General features: G+C 43.0%; 1 protein-coding gene and 1 pseudogene across 1 annotated transcript in view; both read left to right on the top strand.

Moving 5' to 3' along the window:
* LOC141270691 (uncharacterized) overlaps positions 1-12,076 on the top strand; it is an 81,747-nt pseudogene extending 69,671 nt beyond the window's left edge.
* LOC141270627 (uncharacterized) overlaps positions 1-20,637 on the top strand; it is a 129,870-nt gene that overhangs the window by 19,608 nt on the left and 89,625 nt on the right. The window lies entirely within an intron of this gene.

Genomic DNA, 20,637 nt, shown 5'->3' with positions numbered 1-20,637 from the left:
GGCCGCGAAGCATATGGGGCAGAGACTCGAGCATGTCACTCAAATACCCACGATACTCAATGCATACCAGAGCACCCGATGCAAACTCAAGTAGCGAGCACTTGCTCTCAACACTAGTCGCCATATCGTCATCTTTTTTTCTTACTTTTGAAAAAAATCCCAACCCCAGCCCTAACCCTAGCACAACCCTAGCCCCAGCACAACCCTAGCCCCAGCACAACCCTAGCCCCAGCACAACCCTAGCCCCAAACCCAGCCCTAACCCTAGCCCAATCCTAACCCAAGAGTTTATTTTTGACGCCGTTCCTTGTGCGGTATAAGTGATTAGACGACTTTATTCTTCGGGTCGGTGTGATTACAGCAATGCCAGAATCATATGGGGTTTTTATGACTGACAGCTGTCACACACTAAAAGACGCATTTTTTGTAAAATCTAGTTTTTGCATCGCCATATTTTGAGAGCTATAATTTTTCCAGATTTTGGCAGACAGTCATGTGACGGCTCGTTTTTTGCGGGATGAGTTGACGTTGTTATTGGTGCCATTTTCAGGCACGTGACATTTTTTGATTGCTTTCTATTCCGATTTTTGGGAGGCAGAATAAACAAAAACCAACAATTCAGGAATTGTTTTTTTTTTTTTTTTTTATTCTGTTCCGCGTGTGGTAAAATTGATGAGGTAGCTTTATTCTTCGGGTCAGTACGTTTACAGCGGTACCACATTTGTATCATTTTTCTATGTTTTGGCGCTTATACACAATAAAAGCTATTTTATAGAAAAAAATATTTTTTAGTATAGCTTTATTCTGAGAGCTATAACTTTTTTATTTTTTGGCTGATGGAGCTGTATGGCAGCTTGTTTTTTGCGGGACGAGATGACGTTTTCAGCGGTATCATTTTTATTTATATGCGTCTTTTTGATCGCGTGTTATTCCACTTTTTGTTTGGCGGTATGGTGATAAAGCATTGTTTTTTGCTTCGTTTTTTTTTTTTTTTTTTTTTACCGTGTTCACTGAAGGGGTTAACTAGTGGGACAGTTTTATAGGTCAGGTTGTTCCGGACGCGGCGATACCAAATATGTGTACTTTTATTGTTTTTTTTTTATTTTTTTTATAATAATATTTATTGATGGGTACATTATATTTTTATTTTTGGTGTATTATTTTTTTTATTTTTTTATAATATTTTTGCACATTTTTTTATTTTTTTTTTTTCCACTTTCACACAGTTTATACACTTTATTACTTTGTCCCACTCTGGGACTTTCACTTTTTTTTTTCTGATCGCCTGCATGGCACAGGAATGGAGCACCATCCCTATGCCATGAAGGCTGTCAGAAGTGCACAGTGTGAAGATTGCTTGGAGATGCACTGCGCATGTCCAAGCAATCTTCCTGCTCTCTGGTGACCCGGATGTTGTCATGACGACATCGGGTCGTCATGGCAACACCCGGGAAGCCTTTGCAGACTGCGCTGGAAGCCGGAAGAGGAGGTGAGTATCGGCGATCACCTCCCCTTGCCCCCGCAATGCCGCGATCGACTTCGATCGCGGCATCGCGGGGGTTAATGTGCTGGGAGCGGTTCAGGACCGCTCCCTGCACATAGTACCGGGTGTCAGCTGTGACAATCAGCTGACACCCGGCGGCGATCGCGCCCGCACAGCCTGTGTGCGCGCGCGATCGCGATGACGTACTAATACGGGTCTGGCTCTTAAGTCCCAGGGCACAGACGCGTATTAGTACGTCAGATGTTATTAAGGGGTTAAAAGGCCCGCCCACAAACATGGCGGCGCGCTCTGATCTTTGAGCAGTGGTGGTGTGGTGTGTACGCTTGAACTGTAGTGGAAATAGGCAGGTCTGGTGGAAATGGGCAGGTTAGTGGAAATAGGCAGGTAGCTTCGCCCGGCGGTCTAGCTCTGACAAGGGGGTCGCCATACACTCCGAGCCGTCTGCAGACGCTGTATTCCCGGTATGGCCTGTGAGCCACGTGGACTGAGCCTCCTCAGTCCGGTAGCACGCCGGCTGAGAGCATGTATACCCGGCGGGTATCACACCCTATCGCCTACTGCGTAGCCCCTGTGTAGTTAACAGGGCTACAGCTACTTACCCGGTCGCACATCTCCCGTGCAGTTAACGGAGATAGAGCGAACCGCTATACCCATTCCTGTGTGCTGTAACACGGAAGGGTTTATATTTAAGTTGGTTGTTTCCCTTCTCACCCGGAAGGTGTTCGGCTGCAGTCCACCAGGCTGCATCGCGGACCCCAGGGTCGATTGCTTTCCATTATAATAAAGTTTGTTTGCAACCGTCCCCATAACAGATGGTTGTCAGTCAAAGATGCCGCTCACAATGCTGAGAGCAGTGACTGAAGACGATCCGGCATGCCTCTATGACTGAAAGCCAGTTAGCTTTAGAAAGCTATTAACTTGCAGATTAACCCCACATCTGCAGATTAATAGCCGACAGGTTCCCTTTAATACATAAAGATCTGATATTTTGACCTTCAAGAGCCTGAAAGATATTTTTCTGTTTAGAATTCTACAAATGTCCATTATATAAGAACTTGTACTGAGCCATCCATGGTTGAGTCTTAAGAGGCCAGAAAATAAATATCCTCCCTTATTAAAAGAGGAAGGGAAGTTAAAAATGTTTGAACAAATGTGAATTTCTGTTCAATAAGAGCAGAGTCTCTCTTCCTTTATCCTGAGTTTTCAATTTCTATGAGAAAAGAACTGAATAACTGCAAAGAAGATTGTGATAAACTACCCAAAAAAAATTACATCCGTGCCATCGTAAATTACGTTATGTTTTTGATACTAAGGAATTCAGATTAGTACACAATCTCTCATGAATTGGGGAGCACTAATACTTTCTCTACTTTTCTGGTCTGAACTCATAAGCGCTCCAATGGTCCATCATAAATGAGTGAAACTCTGGTTTAGTGCACTGTCTTAAAAAGTTCTCTCTAAATTGTAATATTTCTTCAAGAAATCCATCTGACAAAAAATATTGGCCCCTACAATTGTTTGGATTGCCAAGTGCTACCATGTTACATACTATAATTACCCAAAGATGTTTCACCTTTAGTTACTAAGTCATTGACATTGAAGACTGTTGGGGTGGAGTGCGATCATTAAGTAGATATGTTCATGTCTATAGTCACGGTTTTTGTCTACAGTAGTTAGTGACCAAGATGCTCTGATTCAATCGCTTTCGCTACAGCCAGTTTTGTTTTCCTAATCAGGCCCCATTTTTCAAATCTGACCAGTGTCACTTTACATGGTAATAACTTTGGAATGCTTAACCTGATCCCAGTGATTGTGAGATTGTTGTTGTTGTTTTTTTTCATGACACATTGTACTTTATGTTAGTTTTAAAATCAGGTTGATATATTAGAAAAGTTAGGAAAATAAGAAATGTTCAAACACTGAATTTGCATGCTCTTTAAACAGATACATTACAACACAAAATAGATACAAAATACATTTACCATATTGCTACATTACGTTGGCAGCATGCTGCTGTAAGCTCCTGTCGTAACAGTGTAACATTTCTACTCACTCGGTTGCGTTTTGAGGTAGGCACGGGAAGCAGTTTCAGTAAAACATCCTGCCTGGTTTATTAAGACTCCATAAACAGCTCAGGATAACAAAACAAAAACAGCCTTTTTCGGCACAAAGGGAAAACATAAAGCAAATAGTCCATACAGTAGTGCGGGATTACCCGCTTGTGTTAGTGTCCAGCTCATTAGTCCTTAGCAAAGACAAACAACACTGGAGGTCTGCACACCTCCACCCACAGACACCGAATGAGACATCTGGTCTCCTTTTTATCTGCTGTACCACGCTCCGGGGTGGGGATATATGAGGAGCCATTCCCACCCATCTCTCTCTGACTGCTCGTAAACCCGGCCCTGAGACGCTGTATTAACTCTCTCAGCACTATAGGTGCTGGAGCCTGCTTTTCCAAGTTTACATCACTGAGGCTACCAATATCAATGATGCATATCTCCCCTTGAGGACCTGTTCAGTGGCCATCTTACATATCCCCCATCTGACCAAAGCCAGGAGGGCTTAGCACCTTCCGCCATCAAACAGTGGACCCTCGACAGAACATCAGCATTGCCATGTAGTTTCCCGGTCCTATCCTCTACATGAAAGCTAATATCTTGAAGCGCTAGGAAACCCCCTGGTCACTCAGGCATTGTTCCCTTTCTTCTCCCGCATCCACCTCAGTGGGACATGGTCTGACCCTAACCTGAACTTCCTGCCTAAGAGGTAGTACCTTAGAGTGTACAACACCCACTTGATGGCCAAACATTCCTTCTCCACTGTGGAGTAGTTTCCAACATAGGCAGCTTCCAACATAGCTACATTATGGGGTGCTCTTCCCTTTTCACCTTCTGAGACAAGTCAGCACCCAGGCTGACATCTGACGTGTCTGTCTGGACTACAAACTCCTTTGAGAAGTCCGGAGCCAATAACACTAGCTATTTACACAGGGCTATCTTCAGTTCCTGGAATGCTGTCTCTGCTTCTGGAGACCACTTGGCCATAGCCGACTTCATACCTTTAAGGAGGTCCGTCAGAGGTGCCACTATCATGGCGAAGTTAAGGATGAACTGACTGTAGTAGCCCACGATGCCCAGAAACATTCTGACCTGCTTCTTTGAGAGCTGTTGTGGCCAATTCTGGATTGTGTCAACCTTATTCACTTGGGGTTTAATCTCACCCCCGCCAGTGACATAGCGCAAGCACTTGGCTTCTTCCATCCCCATGCACATTTCTTTGGTTTTATGGAAAACCCCACCTTTCTTTTAAAGCATCAAATATCGCCTGGACTTTACCTCGATGGTTTCCCCAATCCTGGCTGAAAATCAAGATATTATCCAGGTCGGCTGCTGCATACTTCTTATGGGGAACTAGGATTCGGTCCATGGATCTCATGCTGACATAATGGAAACAATCATCTAGTGTTGAAAAGTCTGTCTTCTTCTTGCCATCCTTGGAGATAGGAATCTGCCATTACCCTTTTGTGATGTCCAGAGTGGTAATTTATTGGGCTGGCCCTAATCTTTCAATGAGTTCCTCGACACAGGGTATTGAATATGTGTTACATTTAGAGACTGGACCAGCTGCTTTTGGACTCTTCAATGACACCTAGGTTCAACATTCGTTTCACTTCCTTTGAGATTACCTCTCAGCTGGCTTCGGGACTCTAATATGGCTTCAAATTCACTCACACATGAGGCTCCGTGAGGACTTCATGCTCTATGACCTGAGTACAACCTGGCAACTCCGAAAACAGGTCTCTGTTCCGATTTAAGTAATTCTAGGCACTGCTGCTTCTGGACAAGTAATAGCATCTCTGCCACCTTAACATCTTTCACGTCAAGTTCAGACTTAGGGACCCAGTGGATACTCCAAGTTTGCTGGTTATCTCGCCATGACTTCACCAGATTGACGTCGTATACCTGGTAGGGCTTCTTTCTTCCCGGTTGGTGGACTTTATAATTGACCTCGCCAATCTTTTCAACCACTTTGTAGGGGCCCTGCCATCTGGCCAGAAATTTGCTCTCTACCATGGGTACCAGTACTAGTACCCAATTTCCAGGGCTGAACTGTCTCACCCTTGCCGACTGGTTGTACACCCATGACTCTGTCTCTTGTGCCTGGAGGAGGTGCTCTCTCATGATGGGTATCACTCCAGGAACCTTTTCTTGCATTTGGGTGACATGCGCGATCACGCTCCTGTAGGATGTAGCCTCTGCTTCCCAGGTTTCCTCTATATTCAGGAGTCCTCGGGGTGTCGGCCATACAAGAGCTCAAATGGGGAATACCCTGTAAAGGCTTGTGCGACTTCCCTGATGGAAAATAACAGGTACAGCCTCCGGGTACCATGTAGCATAGTCCAGTACCACCCGGATATACTGATTCCCTCTGGTTTACTTGACTAGGGGTCTCACTAGATCCATGGCTATGCGATCAAACAGAACTTCAATGATGGGCAATGGCATTTAAGGACTACGGAAGTGAGCAACCGTGGAGGTCAGCTGGCAGGTGGAACAGGACCTACAATAGTTCATGATTTTTCAGAGACATTGTGAAAATTCCAAATGTGCCATTTTAGTGCCCAATAAATAGTGTCTAGATAGTGCTTCTGGACACTTGTAAGGATATGGTCATACTGCCTACATTTCCCTCTGGAAGAAAAAAGTTTTAATGTTATGTGGTATGTAGTGCGATATAATGTGGATTGTGACGTGTTAGTAGTATTGATAAAGAGTGTAGTTGACAATAGGGATAGTTATAGTTAATGTTTGGGACTAGCCCAGAGTAGGAGGGGCTGAGTTGTAGGGAAAGTGACAGTTTCCTGTCAGGGGGCCAGATAGGGCCTGGAGAGCATAGTAAAGTGAGCAGTTCCACTTTCTGAGCAGAAGTGATTAAGAAACAGTGACCTTCCGGAACAGGGCCTGAGAGAGGACACCTAGCCACAAGGCCCCAAGCCTATAACGCATGAAGGTAACGGGCCTGAATAGGACTGTAATTCGTGGAAAGAGAAAAGTATCCAGGGTAGGAGTTCCAGAGCATCAGCATTATCGGCCATACTGGCACCCTAAAGGGGAAAGAGGATGCAGAAGCACAGGATAAGTGCACGGCACGTGCTAAGCAGGTAGTGTTCAAGCTGGGTTGTGTTGAAGTTGTGAGAAACAGTGGACATAGAGAACACTAGAGAGAGCAAAGGAAGGAAACTGTGGAAAATGCTTTAAGTTATAAAGGAAACGTTCATAAGACTTTGCACCCGCTATCCCTTGTATATATATCCTACTAAATTCTCATTCGGTAAAAAGTTTATACATGAATGGTGGTCTCCCTCATTGAACTGTGAAACATCTGGTCCTGGCAAACCAGCAATATTGGTTACATGCGGTCTGCATAGGCATAGAACCCTCACCGCACAAGTCCACACACACAGCCAAGACCTCCACTTTCTTGTAACATGCCAGGGTGCAACAGACTAGTACATCGCCCACTTCTAACACCCCAAGCCACGTTACACACATCTTAAATTTTTAAGTAGGTTATTCCCTCTACAGCAATGTAAAGCATATAGACTCTTATAGTGTTTGGGCATACTACACGCTATCCTCCATGTCTTCACTCCACAATACAGACAGTGCCACCTTTTTTTTACAACGCCACACTCGCATCAGCTATTGACTCGGTCGCCCCTCTTGTGTATGGCAGAGTGCGACGAATCAAAAGACAACCCTGGCACAACAAGCTCACAAAAAAGCTTTGGCTAGTGTCCAGGGTTGCGGTGCGGTGCGGCGCTGGAGGAAAATGCACTCATAGGAAGATTTCACTGCATTCAAACAAGCAGTTTTGACATTCAAGTTGGTCCTCACCTGTACTAAACAAGATTACTTCACCACCCTTATATTTTTATCCCACAACCCCAAAAAACTTTTCAACACCTTTAACTCCCTCCTCTGCCCTCCACTGCCCCCTCCGACCTCCCTCATCTGTGCAGAAGACTTTGCCGCACTTTTCAAAAATAAGATCGACCAAACAGGGCAAATCTTTACTTACCATCCACCACAACCCTTATGTATAACAGGCCACTGATCCTCCTCATAACCTTTCTCCCCATCCATCACAGAAGGAAAGCTTACTCATCTCCTCTCCAAAGCGCACCTCACCATTTGTGCACTCGACCCCATCCCACCTCCTTGCCAATTTCACCACCATGCTTATCCCGACCCTAACCCATCTCTTCAACATATCGCTAACCTCTGGTGTCTTCCATTCTGCTTTCAACCATGCCACGACCACACCTATCCTGAAGAAGCCATCCCTAAAACCGACCTCTATGTCCAACAATCGCCCTATATCGCTTCTCCAGTTCACCTCCAAACTCCTGGAACAGCATGTCCATGCTGAACTTTCCTCCCATCTCTCATCTAATTTGCTCTTTGACCACCTACAGTCTGGCTTCTGTCCTCACCATTCCACTGAAACCGCACTGATCAAAATTACTAATGAATTACTTACTACCAAAGCTAACAGCCAATTCTCTATACTCCTTCTTCTAGGCCTGGCCTCTGCCTTCGACACAGTCGACCACTCCCTCCTACTACAAATCCTCTCTTCCCTTGGCATAAAAGATCTTGCCCTCTACTGGATCTACTCATGCCTTTCCAACTGCACATTTAGCATCTCCCACTCCCACACTACTTCCTCATTCCGCCCTCTCTGTCGGTGTCCCTCAAGATTCTGTCCTGGGACCCCTACCTTTCTCAATCTTTTGCCTGGGACAACTCAAAGTACCATGGCTTTCAGTACCACCTATATGCTGATGATACTCAGATCTACCTCTCCGGCCCAGATGTCACCTCTCTGCTGTCCAGAATCCCAGAGTGTCTATTAACCATATTCTACTTCTCATCACACTTCCTAAAGCTCAATGTGGACAAAACTGAACTCATCATCTTTCCTCCATCTTGCATACCTCCCCTACCTGATCTATGTATCACAATAAATGACATCACGCTTTCTCCTGTACCAGAAGTCCGCTTCCTCAGTGTAACTCTCGACTCTGCACTGTCCTTCAAACAGCACTTCCAAGCTCTCGCCACCTAATGCCGCCTCCATCTCAAAAATATTTCCAGAACCCATCCTTTCTATATATAAACTAAAGGGAAGACATTTTAAAATTATATATTTATTAAGATATAAAGTTAAAAACATACCAAACAATTGTGCAAAACAAAACAACCCAACCCACAGACTAAACGTTGTACCCTAATTACCAAACAGAAACTGTTATCTGTAATGTGTTGTACATAACCATATATTAGCTTGTTAACTTGTGTTGCCCCTGAAGAGCCGCTACGACAGTTGGTGGCGAAACGCGTCGGGCATTAAGCATTTTTTGGGCATTAAGCATTTTTCATCTGAATGGATGGTTATATTTGAAATTGGGTGCTAGGCATCTTCCTTTGAGTGGATGGTTATAGATGTATGTCATACTGAAAGTCATCTAACCAATATACTACTTGTTTAGGTATACCTGGGAGAGTATAGGCTGACCTTGGACAATATGACTACTAACAGTAGATAGGAGGCTGAACCAAGATCATAACCTAGGTTATTGGTTGGATTTTTTTTCTGTTTGATTGGTAATTAGGGTACAACGTTTAGTCTGTTAGTCTGTGGGTTGTTTTGTTTTTTTTGTACAATTGTCTGGTATGTTTTTAACTTTATATCTTAATAAATATATAATTTTAAAATGTCTTCCCTTTAGTTTATATACTGTGATTGGGTAAGATTATTAATATTTATTGTTGTGAACCCCAGAACCCATCCTTTCCTCAACTCAATCTATTTAAAGGTTAGTTCATGCCCTCATCATCTCCCGTCTTGACTACTGCAGTTTCCTCCTTTGTGGCCTTAGAGCTAACACTCTTGCACCTCTGCAGTCTGTCTTTAACTCTGCTGCCCAAATAATCCACCTTTCTCCTCGCTACTCCTCTGCTTCTCTCCTCTGAAAAATCCCTTCATTGGCTCCCATTTCAAACTACTAACATTGACCTACAAAGTAGTCCATAATCTGTCTTCTCTGTATACCTCTGAACTAATCTCCCGATACCTTCCAATGCGTAACCTTCAGTCCGCTAAAGACCTCCATATCTCCTCCACACTTATATGCTCCTCATCCAGTCGCCTCCAAGACTTCTCTCGAGTATCCACCATCCTCTGGAATTTTGTGACCCAACACGTCCAATAATCCGCCACATTCAGTACTTTCAGACGGAACTTGTAAGCTTACAGTCTTCACTGACCCCACTGCCACCTCACCACAGCCGAATCTGCTGCAACCCGCCCAACCTATTGTCTCCTTCCCCATTATCCTGTAGATTGTAAACCCTCAAGTACAGGGCCCTCTCCTTTCTGTACCAGTCTGTCATTGTTAGTTTATTCATCGTAATTTATATTTGTATTTTGTATGTAACCTCTTCTCGTGTACAGCACCAATGTAATCAATGGTGCTCTAAAATTAAGTAGTAATAATACAAGGCTCAGAAGTGAGGGGGACATTTGGCTTTGGGAGTGCAGATTTTGCTGACTTGGTTTATGGAGACTATACTCCTTTTTAGAGGCTTTCAGCTACTAGTAGTGTGGAAACCCTCTAGTCTTCCATTCACAAATGTTGGATGAAAGTTGGGTTTTGTTTTCTAGGGTAGGGGCAGAGTACACATTTTTGCTGATATCATTTTGGTCTATGTAACATTTGTTGGTGGCTTATTATTCCAGTGTCTGGGAAGCAGAACGAACAAAGATGGTCGAACATCATTCTCTATTGGTTCCTGCTTGGAGGTCTACTGTTAGCTTTTGAACTGTTTTTGTCTTAGTAAATAACTGAATTTTGCTACATAACTTGCAATTTGTATAATTTTTTTTTAGAAATGTTATGAAAATATAATTTTTAAGGATATTTTATTAAAATTATAATCTCTATACTTGCAGATGACTGCACGAGGAGATCAGAAGGAAAACTGACATCTTCAATTTTTAAAGCAGAAGACCTTGATATCACACAAGATATCACTGAAGTGTATGCCATTATTCCAGAAATACCATCATCACTTCATAGCAGAGATCTATCATTTGGTCCTTTTAAACAGATCCTACCTTATGATTCATTTCACACTATTAAAGAAAATGAAACTCACAAAAAAAGCATGAAAAATCAAACTTCTCTTACAGCAAAGAAGCCATTTTCAAGTGTAGAATATGGAAAAAGTTTTTCTCTCAAAATGTCTTTTGTTGCACATCAAAAAATTGACACAGAGGAGAAAATATTTTCTTCTTCAGAGTGTGGCAAAATATTTAACCAGAAATCAGGGCTTGTCAGACATGAGAGAGTTTACACAAAAGAGAAACCATATTCATGTTCAGAATGTGGGAAATGTTTTGCAAAGAAATCACAACTTATTGTACACCATAGAATTCACACAGGAGAGAAGCCATATTCATGTTCAGAATGTGGGAAATGTTTTGCAGATAAATCGCATTTTCTTAGACATCAGAGAAGTCACACAGGGAAGACACCATATTTATGTTCAGTATGTGGGAAATATTTGGTAGATAAATTCAGTCTCGTTATACATCAGAAAAGGCACACAGGGGAAAAGCCTTTTTCATGTTCGGAATGTGGGAAATGTTTTGTAGGTAAATCAGATCTTGTTAGGCACCAGAAAATACATACAGGGGAAAAGCCTTTTTCCTGCTCAGAATGTGGGAAATGTTTTGCACATAAAACACATCTTCTTGATCATCAGACAACTCACACAGGGGAGAAGCCATTTTCATGTTCAAACTGTGGGAAATGTTTTACACAGAAGTCAGATCTTGTAACTCATCTGAGAATTCACACAGGGGAGAAGCCTTTTTCCTGCTCAGAATGTGGGAAATGTTTTTCATATAAAACACATCTTGTTGAACATGGAAGAACTCACACAGGGGAAAAGCCATACTCATGTTTAGAATGTGGGAAATGTTTTGCAAGGAAAACACAGCTTATTTCACATCGGAGAACTCATACAGGGGAGAAGCCTTTTTCATGTTCAGAATGTGGGAAATGTTTTTCAGATCAATCAAATTGTATTAGACACCAGAAAACTCACACAGAGGAGAAGCCCTTTTCATGTTCAGAATGTGGGAAATGTTTTACACGGAAGTCAGATGTTGTAACTCATCAGATAATTCACACAGGGGAGAAGCCTTTTTCATGTTCAGAATGGAAAATGTTTTACCCAGAAATGTCATGTTCTTGAACATCACAAATCTCACTTGGGGAGAAGCCATTGTCATATCTAGAAAATAAATGTTTTACTTGAAATTCATATTTTGTTGGACACCAAGAAAATCTCACATGGAGAGAAATCATATATTTTGACAAACTGTACAAGAATTACATAACAGAGCGTTAAAATAAAGACCTCATTAGAAGAGAAAGGAAAGGCATTTTAGAACTTACAAATAGAAATAGAAAGCAATTAGAAATCGATATTTCATGTGCACTCCATTTCTGAATGTCTTTATCTTATTTATATTAAAATAATAAATAAGTTCATATTGAAAATTACTATTTACATATACGATCCATTCCTTCTTTGTTGCGACAACTGGTGTAATCCATTTTTTTTAATCATTTTTCAACTGGTCACCAGCCAGTATCTGATTAACTACAGGTTCATAGTTCTACTGAGTGCATGGAGGCCGTAGAAACATAAGAGGGGCCAGATTCTGAGGAAAAGTTAGGGAGGAATAACAGAGAATAGTAAGCTTAGTTAGGTGGGTGATAGATCAGTCTAAATAAATGTGTTTTTATGGCATGATTAAAACTGGGAATTGACTGGATTGTCTGACGTGCATTCCAGAGAACTGGTGCAGCATAAAAGAAGCCCTGGAGACTGGTGTGGGAGGTTCAGATTAAATGGCATGTTAGTCTAAGGTCATTAGCAGCATGGAGAGAATAAGTAGAGACGTAAATGGAGATGAGGGACGAGAAGTAGGGCTGTGCAGAGCTTGTACTCTACAGCATATGGAAAACCAATGCAATGACTTGCACAGAGTGGAGGCTTCAGTGGACAGAAATATGATCCTGGCTGCTGCATTCCTGCTACATTGGATAGGGGCGAGTCACTATAATTCAAATTAGAATAAATCAGAGCAACAGTAAGGCTTTTTGCAGAGTTAATAGTAAGAAAATGTCAAATTCTAGAGATGTTTTTAACAAGAATGAGAGAAAAGCCACACACAGGGAATGAAGGAAAGATCTTAGTCAAATATAATCCCAAGACAACAAGCGTGCTGCTTGAGAGTTATGGGAGAACCACCCACCGAAATTGTAATATCGGGTTTAGATGGGTTAGTATAGGAAAGAAACACATGGAGTGTATTTTTTGACAGATTGTTTTTGATAGACGAGAGACATGATGTTAGAGACTGCGGACAGATAATCACTGTTATTTTGTAGTAATGCAGGGACGAAGCCACTGTACTGAAAGCTAAATCTGCTGATTGTTTGTTCAATAGGGGCAGTGTATAGAAAAATGAGGAGGGGACCCGGTACTGAACCTACAGCACTAAGGGGAAGAAGAGCTGGCAAATAATACATTGAAGGAGTGGTTAGAGATGGAAGAGGAGAACCAATAACCTGGCCTATCAAAATTTTTACTAAGAAATATAACCATAAAAAGTGATAGGGGTCCCTCAACTTTATTTGGCACTTAGAACACTCGGGGTCCCTTTTATTATCCATCATTAACAATACCTTTGTTGTTAAATACATCTTATGTGTGATGAAAAATTACGAATTCTATAATAATCAGGATTTTTAGAAGGCAAAGTCTTAGTATTGTAGACAATTGTTCTTCATTTATATTTGTGTAATGAGAACCGTGGAGATGGCAGGATTCTAGATGATCATAGATGTGGCTTCTCCATCTGTCTGTGACTTTTACCCTCTTTGTTTCAGAGTAAAGATCTGACCCATAGTAATACTACAGAGACATATTTCTGGGGTGATTAGCAGTGTAAAGAGGAGATTCATGCTGTTCATCCTTCATAGACGAAGATGACCATGACTTCAGGGTTTAGAGGAGGATCAGCGGATGTGGGTCCGGAGGTGACTGATTAGGCCAATTCTGGTCGGGGACATTATCTTGCCACCTGATATGGAAAAGTCTGCTGAGACAGCTCAGGTGAAAGTGATTGAGCTGTTTAGCATGCCGCTGTAGACAGTCCAGGTCTTGCTGGTATAGAGAAGTGTGGTAAGGACCACCATGCAGTAAACCTTCAGGTTAGCGGTAAGGCTGAGTCCTCTTCATTCCCAGACGTTCTTGTACAGTCTCCAGAAGGCAATTCTGGCTTTGGCAATTCTGTTGTTGACCTCAGCATCTATGGTTACTACGCGGAAGAGTGTGCTTCCCAGGTTGGTGAAGTTGTCAACTGCTTTGAGGTTGTGCTCCTTCACTGTAATGCGTGGCTGCTGGTATGGTTTTCCTGGAGCAGGTTGGTACATAACTTCGGTCTTTTTAGTGTTGATGACGAGACCGAAGTTATCACAAGCTTGTGAAAAATGGTCCGTATCACACTGCATCTGCTGCTCTGTGCTGGCGTTGAGTGTGCAGTCATCAGCAAACAAGAAGTCAGTCTCCTGCACCTTTGCAACAGCCTTCAGGAGTCCGTGGTTGAATAGCTTCGCAGTAGCTAAAGGTATCTCTCAACACCGCAGAAAATAGCATATTGAACAGGGTCGGGGGAAGTACAAAGCCTTGTTTTACACGGTTTATAACTGGGAAGGCCGCCGATCGTCTCCATCATTTAGGACCTTCACCATCATACCATCATGGAGCTGCTGGACGATTGTGATGAACTTGCTCGGGTAGCCAAACTTTGCCATTATTTTCCACAGGCCGTCTCTGCTGACTGTGTCAAAAGCCTTGGTCAAATCAACAAAGGTTATGAAAAGGTCGCTATGTTGCTCCTGGTGCTTTTCCTCGAGTTGATGCACCTCAAAGACCACATTTGCTGTCCCACGTTCAGCACTGAAGCCGCATTGGCTTTCAGGTAGTAGACCTTGCTCAAGGTGGTGGAGGAGACTGTTGAGCAGGAGGTGAGCCAGAATCTTCGCAGCAGTGGACAGAAGGGAGATGCCTCGATGGTTGTCGCAAGATTGGTGGTTGCCTTTTTTCTTATACACTGCTCAAAAAAATAAAGGGAACACTCAAATAACACATCCTAGATCTGAATGAATGAAATATTCTCATTGAATACTTTATTCTGTACAAAGTTGAATGTGCTGACAACAAAATCACAAAAATCATCAATGGAAATCAAATTTATTAACCAATGAAGGCCTGGATTTGGAGTCACCCCCAAAATTAAAGTGGAAAAACACACTACAGGCTGATCCAACTTTGATGTAATGTCCTTAAAACAAGTCAAAATGAGGCTCAGTATTGTGTGTGGCCTCCACGTGCCTGTATGAACTCCCAACAATGCCTGGGCATGTTCCTGATGAGGTTGCGCATGGTCTCCTGTGGGATCTCCTCCCAGACCTGGACTAAAGCATCTGCCAACTCCTGGACAGTCTGTGGTGCAACGTAAAAGGTGGATGGAGCGAGACATGATGTCCCAGATGTGCTCAATTGGATTCAGGTCTGGGGAACAGGCGGGCCAGTCCATACCTTCAATGCCTTCATCTTGCAGGAACTGCTGAAACTCCAGTCACATGAGGTCTGGCATTGTCCTGCATTAGGAGGAACCCAGGGCAAAGCGTACCAGCATATGGTCTCACAAGGGGTCTGAGGATCTCATCTCTGTACCTAATGGCTGTCAGGCTACCTCTGGTGAGCACATGGAGGGCTGTGCGGCCCTCCAAAGAAATGCCACCCCACACCATTGCTGACCAACTGCCAAACCGGTCATGCTGAAGGATGTTGCAGGCAGCAGATCGCTCTCCACGGCGTCTCCAGACTCTGTCACATGTGCTCAGTGTGAACCTGCTTTCATCTGCTTTTCACAGGGCGCCAGTGGCGACTTTGCCAATCCTGGTGTTCTGTGGCAAATGTCAAGCGTCCTGCACGGTGTTGGGCTGTGAGCACAACCCCCATCTGTAGACGTCGGGCCCTCATACCACCCAGTGCTGCCTCGACCATTCCAGAAAAGCGTATATCCACCACTACGCTCTGTCAGTTGGTCCTTATCTGCTAAGCACGTTTCACTGAGAGCTACTATGTCCACATTATAGAAAGCTAGCTCCTTGGCAACTAGTGCCATTCTTCTCTCCGGTCTGCCTTCTTATTGTCTAGCAGAGTTCTCACATTCCATGTGCCAAGGTTGAGTACCATCATATTCTTCTTTGTGTGTCGACCGTTATGATGGATACCTGCCAGTAGCAGTAGGCTGGCCAGGTCAAGGTGAAGCAAACTATGTCGCTCCGTGAACATGTTTTGTGACTGTTTGACAGCTTTAATACATTTGAGTAATGCCTGTTTTTCCAGCATTCCTCACGTGTATTAAAGCTGTCAAACAGTCGCAAATCATGTTCACGGAGTGACGAAAACTTAATCCCCGAGCACACTGAAGATAATAAGTACTCGCCCAAGCATGCTTGTAAATCTCGAGCAACGAGCATGCTCTATCATCACTAGTGGCGACCATAGAAGAAAACTAGAACAAAGGAAAAAAAGATACTTGTAGATCATTGTGATCACCCAAAAATGTTTATTTATTAATACCAAATAACAAAAACAAGTCACAAAAGAATCTTTGAAAAGATTTAAAAAGCAAAAAATGGGAGGCGTGGCCTGCAGCCTAATGTAAGAGACACAAGATTTGTGTGCTCCTGTGCTGTATATCAAGCAACTGGGGAAATTGCCTTTTTGAAGGCAAAAGTACCCTATCAAAGCTACTTGACCGATCTAGGAAACCTCAGGGATCATTTTGATCCACTTCTGAGCAATCTTGGAGAGATATTCATAACAAAACAGCTCCTCTGAAGCTCAAGCCTGCTGCGGGACAAGACCCACAGACGCCATTACTGGCTGCAACATCTCCCTGTCTCCCTCTCTTCTCCTAACAAGAGAGGCAGAAAAGAACTTCTTACAAGCACAGGACTCCCAAGCTTATCCAGGTGAGCCCACTGTACATTCTCCAGTTTTCAACCTGTAACACTAGTGCCTGCATCAATAAATCATTGTGACAAAGCACAGCAGGAGGTCAGACTGAAGTGGAGGATCAGTGCCATCTGTTATTTATCTTCCCCTTATGGGAGAATACCTTGCTGACCTTAAGGAGAATTTCTATCATCTCCTTCTGATATATTCCTTGTTCCCCCCACCGTTGAGGAACAATTTTTTCCGGCATCAGAAACACTTAACAAGAAGTGCTGGTGGAGAGATCTACAGCCACAAAGAAGTCCTGCATCTAGCTGATGTCTGCACTGGTGATGTCAGCAGGGGTCTCTATGGAACAGCTCCTGCAGCAACTTCCATAGAAAATAGACCTGGGAGTCTGCACCATACACAAGCCACACAGACCCGAATCTCAGCCAGTGATCAGCCACACAGAAGGGAAGAGGATCTTCAATCAAACACAGTCAGCGGACCCCCACCGAACACAAGCCTCGCAGACATCAGTTCCAGAAAGCTCTCTGCACATATATCATCAGTGTAGGACTTCAGCACACAAGCAGGAGAGCACAGTAATTTTAACTAAGTGCAGGGTGAGCTCAAACAGCTTCCCAGGGAGCAGACTCTGCAATTAACTCCCTCAGTGCTGGCCAAAAGCACGGGTAACATTGAAGACCACAAGTGCTGGATCCTGCAGACAGGCTTAGTTTCTGTTGGATCAAGCAGCTGGATCCCTCGTCCAGATTAGATCGACTCTACTAGCAATTGAGGCTGACGGGCCTCCTTCGTGCCCAAGCTACGCAGACAGAAGAGACCATCGGACACCCCAACACTTCCTTTATTATATTAATGGTGGTAACTTTGCCTCTTACAGGTCTGCTTTACTAGTGTTTTATAGCTACTGTCAAATCTCTGGACAACAATACTAACTATTGATCCAGCTACTAACTTTGACTTGCACTTTTATGTTTATGTGTATTATCTGCTGATTGTATATCCTACTTCTACTACTACTACTTGTATAAGTGCCATTCCTCTTCTTTACGTTGTTACTGAAATAACTATTATTGTAAAGTAAACTGTACGGTTAAGTACCTATTACTGCTACTGAGAGCTCTGCCACCTCTACAGAGCTACAGAAACCCAGCGCAAACCCAAAACCTGACATATATAAGCTACGACAATTACAAACCCTCCCTACTACTGTCCACCTTCACCTCTCCTTCCTCCCCACACAAAAAAATCTTACATATTTCAACCTAGCCATCATCTAATGCTACTTCCTTGTAATAAGCTACTCAATATTACACACATATTTCTATAACTAGACATAAAGTACTCTTGATCTCCTTCTAAATCATTCAACTGTTTCTCACTGCTTCCAGTCCAAGATCTGAAACTCCAAATATCGAGCCCGATTAAAGAGATCTCCCTAACACTAACACCAAATAAAATGCCTCCAAAAACAAAATCCAATCTTAATAATAAACCAGCTAATAACGACCAAACAACCAATTCAGGTAAAGATCAACAAAAACTCAAACAACCTCTTCGGTTCAAACTGTTAGAACTCTCCTGTTAGTTTTTTTCTATTTTGCTGGTCACATGACCTTTTTGCCTATTTAATCCTGCTCCGCCCTTCTGGCCATGCTGGACTTCATTGTAATTTCTACTCTTAAGCTAGCCAGGTGCTTTGTAACCTTTCTCAGTCAGTTTAGCTAGGTCTTTTGACCTCTATGTTCTATGTTGTTTGTTTGTCTTTTTACTGCTACAATTTCTGCTAGGAGGTGTCCATCTTTCTCCCAGTCCCTAGTTCTTGTAGGGATCCCTCCCTCACATCTATAGGTCTTCGTTCAGACTAGCTGAGGACTTTAGCTAGTCTGATCGCAGGATCAGGTTCCCCGTTACATCGTAGGGATCTAGCTTAGTTCTATTGTAGGGACAGATCTCCTGTCTTTCCTTAGTGCTTGTAGCCTATCATAACAGTAAGTCCAGCCCAAAATTATCTCTAAGGAAAGACCTCCAGTTTCCATCATGGTGTCGGTTCAGGATTTGGCTCAACGCCTGCAGGGACTCTCTCTGGAGGTGGCCAGCTCCAACAACACGTGAGTAGCTGTTCTGGAGCGCATTTTGTGGAGCCAAAGGTACGATTGCCTGATTTATTTTTTGGTGAACAGCAAGATTTTTTTTCCTTTAAAAATGCTTGTTTATTGTATTTTCGTTTGAGACCCAGATCCTCTGGTGATGAATCACAGCGCATAGGGTTCATAATGTCACTTTTGCGCAAAGAACCTCAGGGATGGGCCTTTTCTCTCCAACCTAGTGATCCGTGCTTTTGATCAGTGGATAGTTTTTTTTCTGCTTTGGGGTTGTTGTATGATGATCCTGATCGTGTCTCATCAGCTGAGACGGAATTGAGACTTTTGAGACAGGGATCAGGTAATGTGGAAAATTATTGTACTCACTTCCGTCAGTGGTCTGCTCAGGTGGGGTGGAATGATTCAGCTCTGAAAAGTTTGTTTCTTGCTGGGCTAGGTGAAAGGGTTAAGGATCTGCTTATTGCTTATCCTACACCTGGAAACTTGCAGGAGGCAATGCAATTAGCTATACGGGTGGACAGGAGACTGCGTGCTAGGGTTAATGAGAGTAAATCCTTTGCCATGTCAGCTCCTAGTCTTGAGAGGGTCTGTACTGACATTGGAGAGCCGATGGAGATTGGGGCGATGTCACCCCGCTCTCAGGAAAAAGACCGCAGGTTTTCTGAAGGTTTGTGCTTTTATTGCGGAAAATCTGACCATTTCATTAAGAACTGTGTGCTTCGTATGAACAAAGAAAAAAAAAAAAGGTCAGTTACGCCCGTATAGCCTGTTTAAACACTAAGGGGGTATTTCTTTCTGCTACTACTGCAGCTCAGGAAGAATTAATTGAATTTCGGGTATTTGTGGATTGTGGTTCTACTCTGAATGTGATTCATGGGGGATTCTTGGAAAAACTTAAACTAAAACCCAAAACTTTGTCATCCCCTATTGCTGTGGTTTCTGTCGATGGCTCTCCCTTGAAATGTGATACTCACAAGGTTTAGGAATTTCCCCTCACTATTAATGGTATTCACCAAGAAAATTTGGATTTGGTAGTATTAAATAATTTGCCTTCTCCAGTAATTTTGGGGTTACCCTGGTTAAAATTGCACAATCCTGTACTGGATTGGTCTACTAATGAAATTAAGTCCTGGAGCCCTAAGTGTTATGACAAGTGTTGTAACGGGCGCATTGCTGCTGTGGATAAAGGGGAATTACCTGTACCTATTCAGGATTTTTGGAAAGTTTTTTCTGAGGAGGAGTCGCAAATTTTGCCTCCCCATAGAGACTATGATTGTACCATTGAATTTGTCCCTGGAGCGACTCTTCCTAAAAGTCGTTTATTTAATCTTACTATTCCTGAGAGAAAGGCTTTGGAGGAATACATATAGACGAGCTTGGCCGCCGGTCATATCAGACCCTCTAAATCACCTGTGGCTGTTGGATTTTTTTTTGCTAAAAAAAAGGACGGCGGTTTATGTCCTTGTCTGGACTTTCGCGAGATTAATAAAATTACTGTACGTAATCCCTACCCACTGCCATTGATTCCTGATTTGTTTAACCAGTTAGTGGGGGCCAAGTGGTTCTCTAAAATTGATCTCCGGGGGGCATACAATTTGTTGCGCATGAAGGAGGGTGATGAATGGAAGACTGCTTTTAACACTCCTGTGGGTCATTTTGAGAATCTGGTTATGCCTTTTGGTCTTACCAATGCACCAGCATTTTTTCAGAATCTTATTAATGACATCCTTAGACCTTTGATCGGCAAAAATGTGGTTGTGTATTTGGATGAATTTTGATTTATTCGCCTGATCTGGAGTCTCATTGGCGGAGCATACGTGAAGTATTACAGTTATTAA

The sequence above is a fragment of the Phyllobates terribilis genome, unplaced genomic scaffold (assembly GCF_046119375.1).
Source record: "Phyllobates terribilis strain yellow unplaced genomic scaffold, ASM4611937v1 Scaffold_5__5_contigs__length_657084704, whole genome shotgun sequence".
NCBI lineage: Eukaryota > Metazoa > Chordata > Amphibia > Anura > Dendrobatidae > Phyllobates > Phyllobates terribilis.
Note: the sequence above shows the minus strand (reverse complement) of the source record. Positions and strands in the feature narration are given on the sequence as shown.